Here is an 8,785-nt window from a genome sequence, read left to right as displayed (position 1 = left end):
GGCACAATAGCCATTTAAAAATTAAATTGGGTTTAATTTATAAACTCCTTTGTGCCTCACCTTTCGCTCCTAGTTATTTTGTTTCTATTTTGGGCTGCCTTTTAGGGCATAGTCCTCACAAGCTACATACAGAAACAAACACAGAAGAAAAGAACAAAAACAAGATTCAAAACAATTATAAAGGAGCAGCTTAAATAAAGATGCCAGAAGCATTCCATAAAAATCGGATGAAACTCCCTGCCTGGGCATATTAGCCAAGTTTACAGTGAATAGTATATACTCTGCCTAAAGGATGCTAAGGAGTCCTGTACCCTAGGGAGATATGGCACTTGGCTCAACTAAAACACCAGAAACTTCTCGCTCTCCCCAGCCTTCAACTACAGTAGTCCATTTTAGCAGGATGTTGCAGGAACTGTTGCCAACTCAGATCTAGTGCATCCAAGTTTGCCTTCTCCTTCTCCCTCCCAGTCCCTCTTTCATTTTGTGTCTTCGTCTTTTTAGAATTATAAACCGAAGGTCAGGGACTATCTTTGTAAACTGCAAATCTATCTAATTTTTTTTCCAGCTGAAGAACAGTCTTCAAAACAAAACAAAACCAAAAACCAACCCTTGGAACAAATGCAATCTAAAGGCTCCCAGATGTTGTTGGACTCCAGCTTCCATCACCACCAGCCAGTATGACTTGCAGCAGTTCTCAACCTGTGGGTCCCCAGATGATGTTGGACTACAACTCCCATCATTCCTGAGCTCTGGCCTTGCTAGCTAGGGGTGATGGGAGTTGTAGTTCAGCAACATCTGGAGACCCACAGGTTGAGAAAGGCTGAGTCTTAAGGGATTAATTAGGTCACTGTAGTGCAAGGATACCCAGAGGTTTCCCCACCCTCATGGGCTTCGCTTTATCCTCAACAGGTATTTTTCAGATTAATTTTTTTTGCTGTTTTCACTTTCCATATTTTATTTGGTACTTGGTGTTTCCCTCCCCCCCTTGTGTATTGTACGGTGCCACAGGGCAGGGGTGTAGGGCGGGGTGTGTGTGGGAAAATGATTGCTTGTACATGAGAGCATGAGCAAAGTTCTTATTGTTGCAGGGTGATTTCATAGCTAGAAGCATCCTTGGAGCATGAACAGCGCGTGAACAGCTCGTGCTGTCCTATATGATTGGCTAACGTAGCATGGCCTGATGCTCGCACGGCCTAGTGCGAAGGTCCTTATCTGCTGGCTGAGAACAAATTGCTTGCTTGTATTTTGTATCTTTCTGATTTCACACAATAAAAGCTGTGCTGCATTAGCCCTAGGAGCAGCCATATTTCGGAACCTAACATGGTGTGAGACTGATCTTTCTTTGGATGCCGAGCTGCAACTCGACAGGTGTGTGTGTGTGACAAATTATCAGGGAACAATTACTGCCCTACAAGGGCAGTTCATAAAAACCTTTTTTTAGAAAATGCCTGCTCCAAAGGTCTTATTTTACTACACTTGGGATTATATAGCTATATATGAAATTTCATGCATATCAGTTAATATTTTGACCCTCGTCCATGAAAATAGCTGTTTACTTGGCCGTTTTCCTATGTCGTGAAGGCTGAAATTTCAATTCAGTGGAGCACTTACTGTTCCCAACCCTAACCCTGCGGAAAGCCATCTAATTAGACTTTAATTTGATTTTGACATGTTTTTAGGAGGTAATTTAATTATTGTGTGATTTTATATCAATGTTATGTATCTGATGATAGCTGCCCTGAGTCCGACTTCAGCCGGGAGGGCAGGATATAAATAAAAGTTGTTTATTATTATTATTATTCCTTTGTAAGGAAATATGAAATAACATAAAACCATTTTTTCAGGCAAAAAAAAAAAATCCATGTTGGGGGGTGACAAGAAATTTGGGTACCACCTGACCTTCCTACGCCTCTGCCGCGGGGCAATCCCTGCTTCGGAGCTGCAGGTGCGGTTTAGGCACACCTAGAAACGAAGGAAGCGGGGAAAGGCACCGGCTGAGGAGAAATATCCGTTTTCCCACTGAGCATGTGCAGAGAGCGCTTCTCCTACCCTGACCAACCGCCTCCGTGCGGAAGAGGGGCGGTGGGCGTGGCTTCCCGCAGCCCAGCCCATTCCTGCGGTTGCCGCCATTTTCGAAAATGAACCGTTGCCCGCGGCCGAAGGGGGCGGGGCGGGGCATGAGGAGCAGAGAGAGGGGAGAGAGAGATTCTGGGGGCCTCTTAGGGAAGCGGCGAGTCCGCCGACGCCTCCCGCCCAGCTCCCCTCAGTCAAGCGGGGCGGGGGGCGGGCGGGCGGGAAACGGACGCGTAGCGGCGCCGCTCCCGTAAAGCAGCGCGAGATTCCTCGTCACCTTCCTCAGGTGCGCTGACCCGGCAGCCAGAAGCGGCGTCCTCCCAGGGCACGTGCGCGTGCCTCTCGTCAGGTAACTAACGGCCGAGCTTGAGAGACAGGGCGCGCGCTGCGGCCGAGGCGCCTGGTTGGACTCCGTTTCCATTGCTCTTGCTTCTCCTTTCCTTTCCTTCTCTTCCTCTCTTGGCCGGGAATACATGAAAGGGAAAGAGCAGGCGGCGGTATTATGTTAACGCGGCCCTCTCTCGGTTTCTCAGCGAGATACATTGCTTGCCGCCGCAGCCGCCGCCTTCATTCGCTTTGGAGTTTCTCGGTTTCTTCACCACAACCGCCACCGCAGCCTCCGTTTTTATATTGTGGAGGTTGAGGAGTGGAAATCCCCCCCCCGTCAGTTTAGCGCGAGTGTTGTTCGTAGGCCCCCACCCAACACCCTCGCTTCTGCCCCCCTCAATAATGGGGGGGGGCTCTTCTCTTTGACCCCCCCCCAGGCCACACAAGCAAATCGAGAGAAAGGCGGGGAGGGAGAATATCTGGTGGCTTCATTCTCCCTCCCCTTCTTCCTTTCCACTCCCCTTTTATATGAACAAATAGTTGCATGCTGCTATTCCAAAACAAACCCCAAAACGAATTATTGCATTGCAGAGGGTTGAACTAGATGACACTTGAAACCCCTTCTACTCAATGATTCATAATTCATATTTTTTTTTTGGGGGGGGGGAATCAGGTTTAGGACGACCATTTACACACCATACAATTTATTGGTTGCTTTTTAAAAAACCAAAGTAGCTTACAACAAGCACGTCCATTGAAACAGGCATAAAATAAAGGGAACGAACAAGGATAAATCCGTTTTCAAAAGGCAGGTTTAAATCATTCCATCCACTGGAGGCTGCAGATAATTAAGAGCCAGAGGCCTTGTGAAACATATATATGCACATACAATAAAAGATGAGTTTAAAATTTGAAAGGAACAATTCCAGAAAGGTACCGTATTTTTCGCTCTATAAGACACACCAGACCACAAGATGCACCTAGTTTTTGGAGGAGGAAAACAAGAAAAAAAATATTCTGAATCCCAGAAGCCAGAACAGCAAGAGGGATCGCTGCTTTTTGTTCTGGCTTCTGGGATAGCTGCGCAGCCTGCATTCGCTCCATAAGACGCACACACACACTTCCCCTTACTTTTTAGGAGGGAAAAAGTGAGTCTTATAGAGCAAAAAATACGGTATTTTCTTAACTGCTTGCTCAACCCATTGTGGTGGTGTAGTTAAGAGTGTTGGGCTGGCAGGCAAAAGAGTTCAAGTCTCCACTCAGCCATAAAGCTCATTGGGTGACCTTGGGCAAATCACTGTCTCTTAGCCTGGCTTAACTCACAGGGCTGTTGCGAGAATAAAATGGAGGGCGGAAACTATGTATGCCACCTTGAGCTCCTTTGGATGAAAGATGGAACATTAAATCAAATACATAAAAATGCATTAGCTTCCAGCTAGGGCAGGGGTGTGTAGCCTGTGATCCTCCACATCTTGCTAAAATACCTCTATCCCTAAGGTAGTTTAGCAAGTTAGGGCTTATTGGGGCTGATGGGAGTTTGTATCCAACAACAATCTGAAGGACCACAGGTTCCCCCTCTAGGATTAAAATAAAAAGAGAAAGTAGCCCCTGCTGCTCCATAAGAAGGCTCCAAAAGCTGCAGCCAGGTAATGCTTTTATTGGGGCAAACCAAGATGTCGACAAAATAAGTCACAATACCTATCTTGATGGTTTTGTTGTTGTTATCTTACTACATTTATAGTCTGCCTTTCATTCAAGGTAGCATACCAAGACCTGGTGTTCAAGTCCCCATCCAGCTATGAACTTAAATGTGTGTCCTTGAGCCAGTTCCTCCCTCTCAGCCTAACCTACCTTAAAGGGTGGCTGTGCAGATAAAATGGGAGGAGAGGACCATGTAAGCTGCCCTGCACCACTTGGAGGACAAACTATGAATGTAACCATTTTTTTGAAGTGAAATTTCCCCCCTCCTTCCTTTCCCCTCTCTTCACTCCGCCTACTTTTGCTTTCACATCCAGTCTGAAGAAAACTTATGGAGCATTTGAAAGTTTGTTCCTTGTTTTGGAAGGTTCTGATAAAGGTATGGCCTGCCTGAATTTAGGATTAAAACTTCTTAAATGTTTGTTTTCAGTCTGTCTAGTGGTCACCAGTACTTTCAGACTTTGGCATTATATTATCTTTCTTTTTAAAATTATACATAGCTGAATTCTGTTTCCTGTGCCGTATTCTATTTCTTCCTGTTTTTAGATGGGTGTTGCAAATATTTTTATTCTGTCAGGCATTTTATATTTGGTTTCTACATTTTCATGCTTCCTCTTTGAGTTTCATTGTGATTTTTTCCCCTTTTATGTAGCTTCCAATCTGTGCTTGGAACCCTCTGGGCTGGGACTTGTACTCATGTGTCATGTGACTATCAATCAGTGAATAACTAATAGTTTTCCTACTCACACTTACATACTGTGAGCTGCTGGGTATGGTGGAATATGAGCTCACATAAGTTAGTACTCAGTTCAAGGTGCCCTGCATGCCTAATAGAAAGGCTGCACAGCTCAGTGGTAGAGCACAAGTTTTGCATGCAAAAGGTTACAGGAAGGACTGTAGTTCAGTGGAATAATACCAGCTTTGCATGCAGAAGGTCCCAAGTTCAACCCCAGGCATCTCCATGTAGGACTGGAAAAAGACTTCTACCTGAAATCCTGGAGAATGGGTACTAACTAGTCTGAATGCTTAGCTAGATGAACCAATGATCCAACCTGGTATAAGGCAGCTTCCTATGACTGCCACTACAACTTTTAAGACCACCAGGGAGTGCTGTCAATATAGACACCAAACGAAAGCTCATACCAAGAACTAACTTAGTTGGTCTTTAAGGTGCTACTGGAAGGAATTTGAAGAAGTGTGCATGCACACGAAAGCTCATACCAAGAACTAACTTAGTTGGTCTTTAAGGTGCTACTGGAAGGAATTTTTTTATTTCAAATCAAAATCTGTAAGGATACACATTAAGGGTATTCTTGGCTACCCCTCAATGTCTAAGGGCCCAATTTTCTTGAAGAATGCCTCCTCCCATTCAAACCTGCGTGAATTTTAAGATCTATAGGAAAAGCTCTGCTGGTGGCTCCCAGGCCTAATGAGGTGTATGTGGTAGGGGCAGGGGCCCATAGGTGGGCTTTCTTTTCAGTGGCCTCTTGTCTTTGAAATGACTTCCCCTCTGAGGTATGTCTTACTACAACACTGATGTCATTTCATCAGCAGCTGATGACACCTCTTTGCCTAGCCTTTTGGGATTCAGGTGTATTAGCCATTTGAGTTTCTGTTGCTGCTGGTGGTTTTATTTGTAACTGAATTCTGTGTTTTGTTTTACATTGTTTTTGTTTTATTTTTTTGTTTTTAACAGCATATAGTTCTGACATGGGATGTTTGGTAAATATTGGATTATAAATATTTTAATACAGTAATGTAAATAAATAATCTTCAGTGAGTTTCTATGGAAAATAATGCTTTATTGTATTTATTCTGAAAAGTGTATTTATTCTGAAAAACCGTATGAGGATTTAATTTGGTTTTTAATAGCCAGTGATGGAGTCAAGCATATTATTATCCGCCTCAAGACTTTGGAATAGGAAGAACTGTGTCCAATAAATACATATGAAAGTTGCTTAAAATGGTGGGCGTTTGACCCAGTTCTGTTAAGTAGCACCCTGATTTTAGTAACTTGTGGTAAAATTGTTTCCTTGTGATTGTTGCTGAGGACAATGTACCAGTAAGTAAGAAGAAATTAAAGAGAGTGATATAAAAGTTCAGAATGAGAGGTGGTTTTGAACAGGCATGAAGTTTTGGTAGTCATATTTTGTAGTAAAAATAGTTGGATAGCACTTTGCAGACAGGTAGTTATGTTTTCTTTCTCCAGGAAATTATTAAGTGTATTATATTCAAATACACCCCCTCATATGGGAATGTGGCACAGTTAGTCCTATAAGGATAATCCAGGCTCACAAGGCTTTAATAGAGTTCTGATTAGAACAGTAGCAGCTGTGCCTTCTGTCTCTTTGGCAGATAAATGACCTGTCCACAAAAGAGCAACAAACGGCTCTCTGTGCTTTCACTATTTGTGGTACTTTGCTCCAGAGTGGTCTGGGGGTTTGTAACAGACAGCTGGGAAACAAAAAACGGCATGCTTTATTCAAATGAAAAGATGTCCTTCTGCTAGCATTGCAACTGGGTTGGCATCTTGCTGGGCGTTGGTGGTATATTTTAGTCAATAAAGAATTTGATGACAGGTTGCATAAATGCCAGGAAACATATGGTGATGTCTCCAATACTATTAGTTATTATTGCCATTGCTGCTGTTAACAGTAGTGGATTAATTCTGCAAGGAAGACTTGAATACAACATATTTTGGGGCTATGCCCCATTGAATGAATGAATGAAACTTTATTTGCGTCAGCCGTCGGCCATAGCAACAAAAATACATCGTGATATACACAGAACAAAAGAAAACGTCGATTATAGTAGACCATTGGTATTGGTCTACTATGATTTTTTGTAATGCCCATCTTTCACATTGTCTCTCTGGTTTTAGCATGCTTATGTGGTTCTGAAGTAGAGTTATGGATTTAGTGATATTGTGATCCAGGCTAAAATGGTAAAGATCTTGGCAGTACAGCATGGAACATGATGGTGCCAGCATGGCATTAAGATATGGAAAATGAAATGTGCGCATCAGGTTTTGAATGTTGAAACAAGGAAAATTTACCTAGGCAGGCAGGTTTTGAGTGTGCAATTATGGTACTAAAGACTATAAATATTCCATTAATAAGTGAGGCTAGACTGATTTATTTACTGCAAACTTTCTCATATTTATATGTGTTTCTTAGTTATCTCTGAAGAAGATGAACATCAGCTCTCTTCTTAACTAGTCTAAGGGTTATCAGAACTTAAGCAAAAAAATTGTAAGCCCTTACACACAGGCAACTTAAATATAGATGGTCAAGTGTGATAATTGCACAAGTCTGCTTACTTGTGTGCTCCTGTGGTGTATACGTGCAGAGAAACTGCAGCCAAACATAGATTTCCATCATGGTGTACATATAGAAAAATGTGTGTTTATTTAAAAGTGTGACTGTTTATATTGTGGTAACATGCTAATTCCCATCAGAACAAATGTATGTGTTTCACTCTGAGAAACTGTGATTGGTCATGGATTCTAGGGCTTGTATGCAGCATGTTCATCCAACAAAATGTATTTGTGTGCAATTATATGGTATGTAGATTGTATATTAAGGCATTTGGAAACAAGTGCTTTGCGCTTAAGAATTACATACTGTTTGAAGTATCCTTGCTATAAAATGGAATCCTAGCATGTTCCACCTATGAATAACTCTGTGGGGGTTTTTTTGGGAGGGGGCAGTACATGTGAGAGAGCTGCTAATTCTTATTACAGTGTAAGCTAATTTGAAAATTGAAGGCGCAAGATGTATTTTTCAACTCCAATTTCAATAGTCCGTATACAGTGGTACCTTGGGTTACATATGCTTCAGATTACACATGCTTCAGGTTACAGACTCTGCTAACTCAGAAATAATGCCTTGGGTTAAGAACTTTGCTTAACAGAAATTTCGCGGCAGCGGGAAGCCCCATTAGCTAAAGTGGTACTTCGGGTTAAGAACAGTTTCAGGTTAGGCTTGATTGTGTACTCTAACCAGTGCTAAACTGCCTTTGTAACAAAGACCTGGGTTCTAGTTGTTGTCCAGCCTGTTTTATCATCCATAATTACTTGAAGTACCAAGTTGCTGAACAGACTACATAGCACTGGAGAGAAAACTAGATTGCTAAACTTTCAATTGTCCATCTTATCTTGCCATTCTATAGCAAGACTAGGACCTTTCATATGAATGCCTGCCCCATCCACTGGGAAATTCCCAAGAACTTTAAGCAATTCATCATATTCCATTGGTCTCTGGGCTGGGATCAGGGAGCAGACCATCTAAATGGGTCCTCCACCCTGTAGGGGGATGTAGGCACTAAAATTCCAAACTATACCTGGAAATGTTCTAACCATGGCAATGATGTTATAGAATTGTAGAGTTGAAAGGGACCCTGAGGATCATCTAATCTAACCCACTGCTATGTACGAATCTCAACTGAAGCATCTATGACCAAAATTGAAGGTGGAAAAGGGAGAGAAAGAAAATGGTGGTTTTTACACTGTATAGCATGGTTTTATTAAATTTATAAATGAAACATCACATGGATGAGAAATATTCTTTTAGGAATTGTCGGTAATGAAATAAATAGAAAGGACCATAAACTTTTCCAATATGCAGTAACAGCAGCAAGAATATTACTGGCCCAGAAATGGAAACAAGAACAAATACCAGCGTTGGAA

At 42.4% G+C, this 8,785-nt stretch overlaps 1 protein-coding gene and 1 long non-coding RNA gene across 4 annotated transcripts in view; one reads left to right on the top strand and one right to left on the bottom strand.

The window, feature by feature from the left end:
- The window catches only part of LOC309519154, a 155,484-nt gene extending 151,981 nt beyond the window's left edge, over positions 1–3,503 (bottom strand). Inside the window, exon 1 of the long non-coding RNA XR_014213694.1 lies at positions 3,338–3,503. This is a non-coding gene — a long non-coding RNA (uncharacterized lncRNA). The remainder of the gene's footprint in view (positions 1–3,337) is intronic.
- The window catches only part of SUN1 (Sad1 and UNC84 domain containing 1), a 54,727-nt gene continuing 48,172 nt past the window's right edge, over positions 2,231–8,785 (top strand). The window contains exon 1 of one of the 3 annotated variants that reach the window (XM_082199689.1): positions 2,231–2,359. The gene's annotated coding sequence lies outside the window, so the exon portion shown is untranslated. Of the gene's footprint in view, positions 2,423–4,363; positions 4,478–8,785 lie in introns of those variants that run through there. The other 2 variants (XM_082199688.1, XM_082199690.1) reach the window with 2 other exon arrangements.

The sequence above is a fragment of the Podarcis vaucheri genome, assembly GCF_965113315.1.
Source record: "Podarcis vaucheri genome assembly, chromosome: 14".
Taxonomy (NCBI): Eukaryota; Metazoa; Chordata; class Lepidosauria; order Squamata; family Lacertidae; genus Podarcis; species Podarcis vaucheri.
The sequence above is the reverse complement of the archived record's forward strand: the minus strand, read 5'-3'. Positions and strand labels throughout refer to the sequence as shown.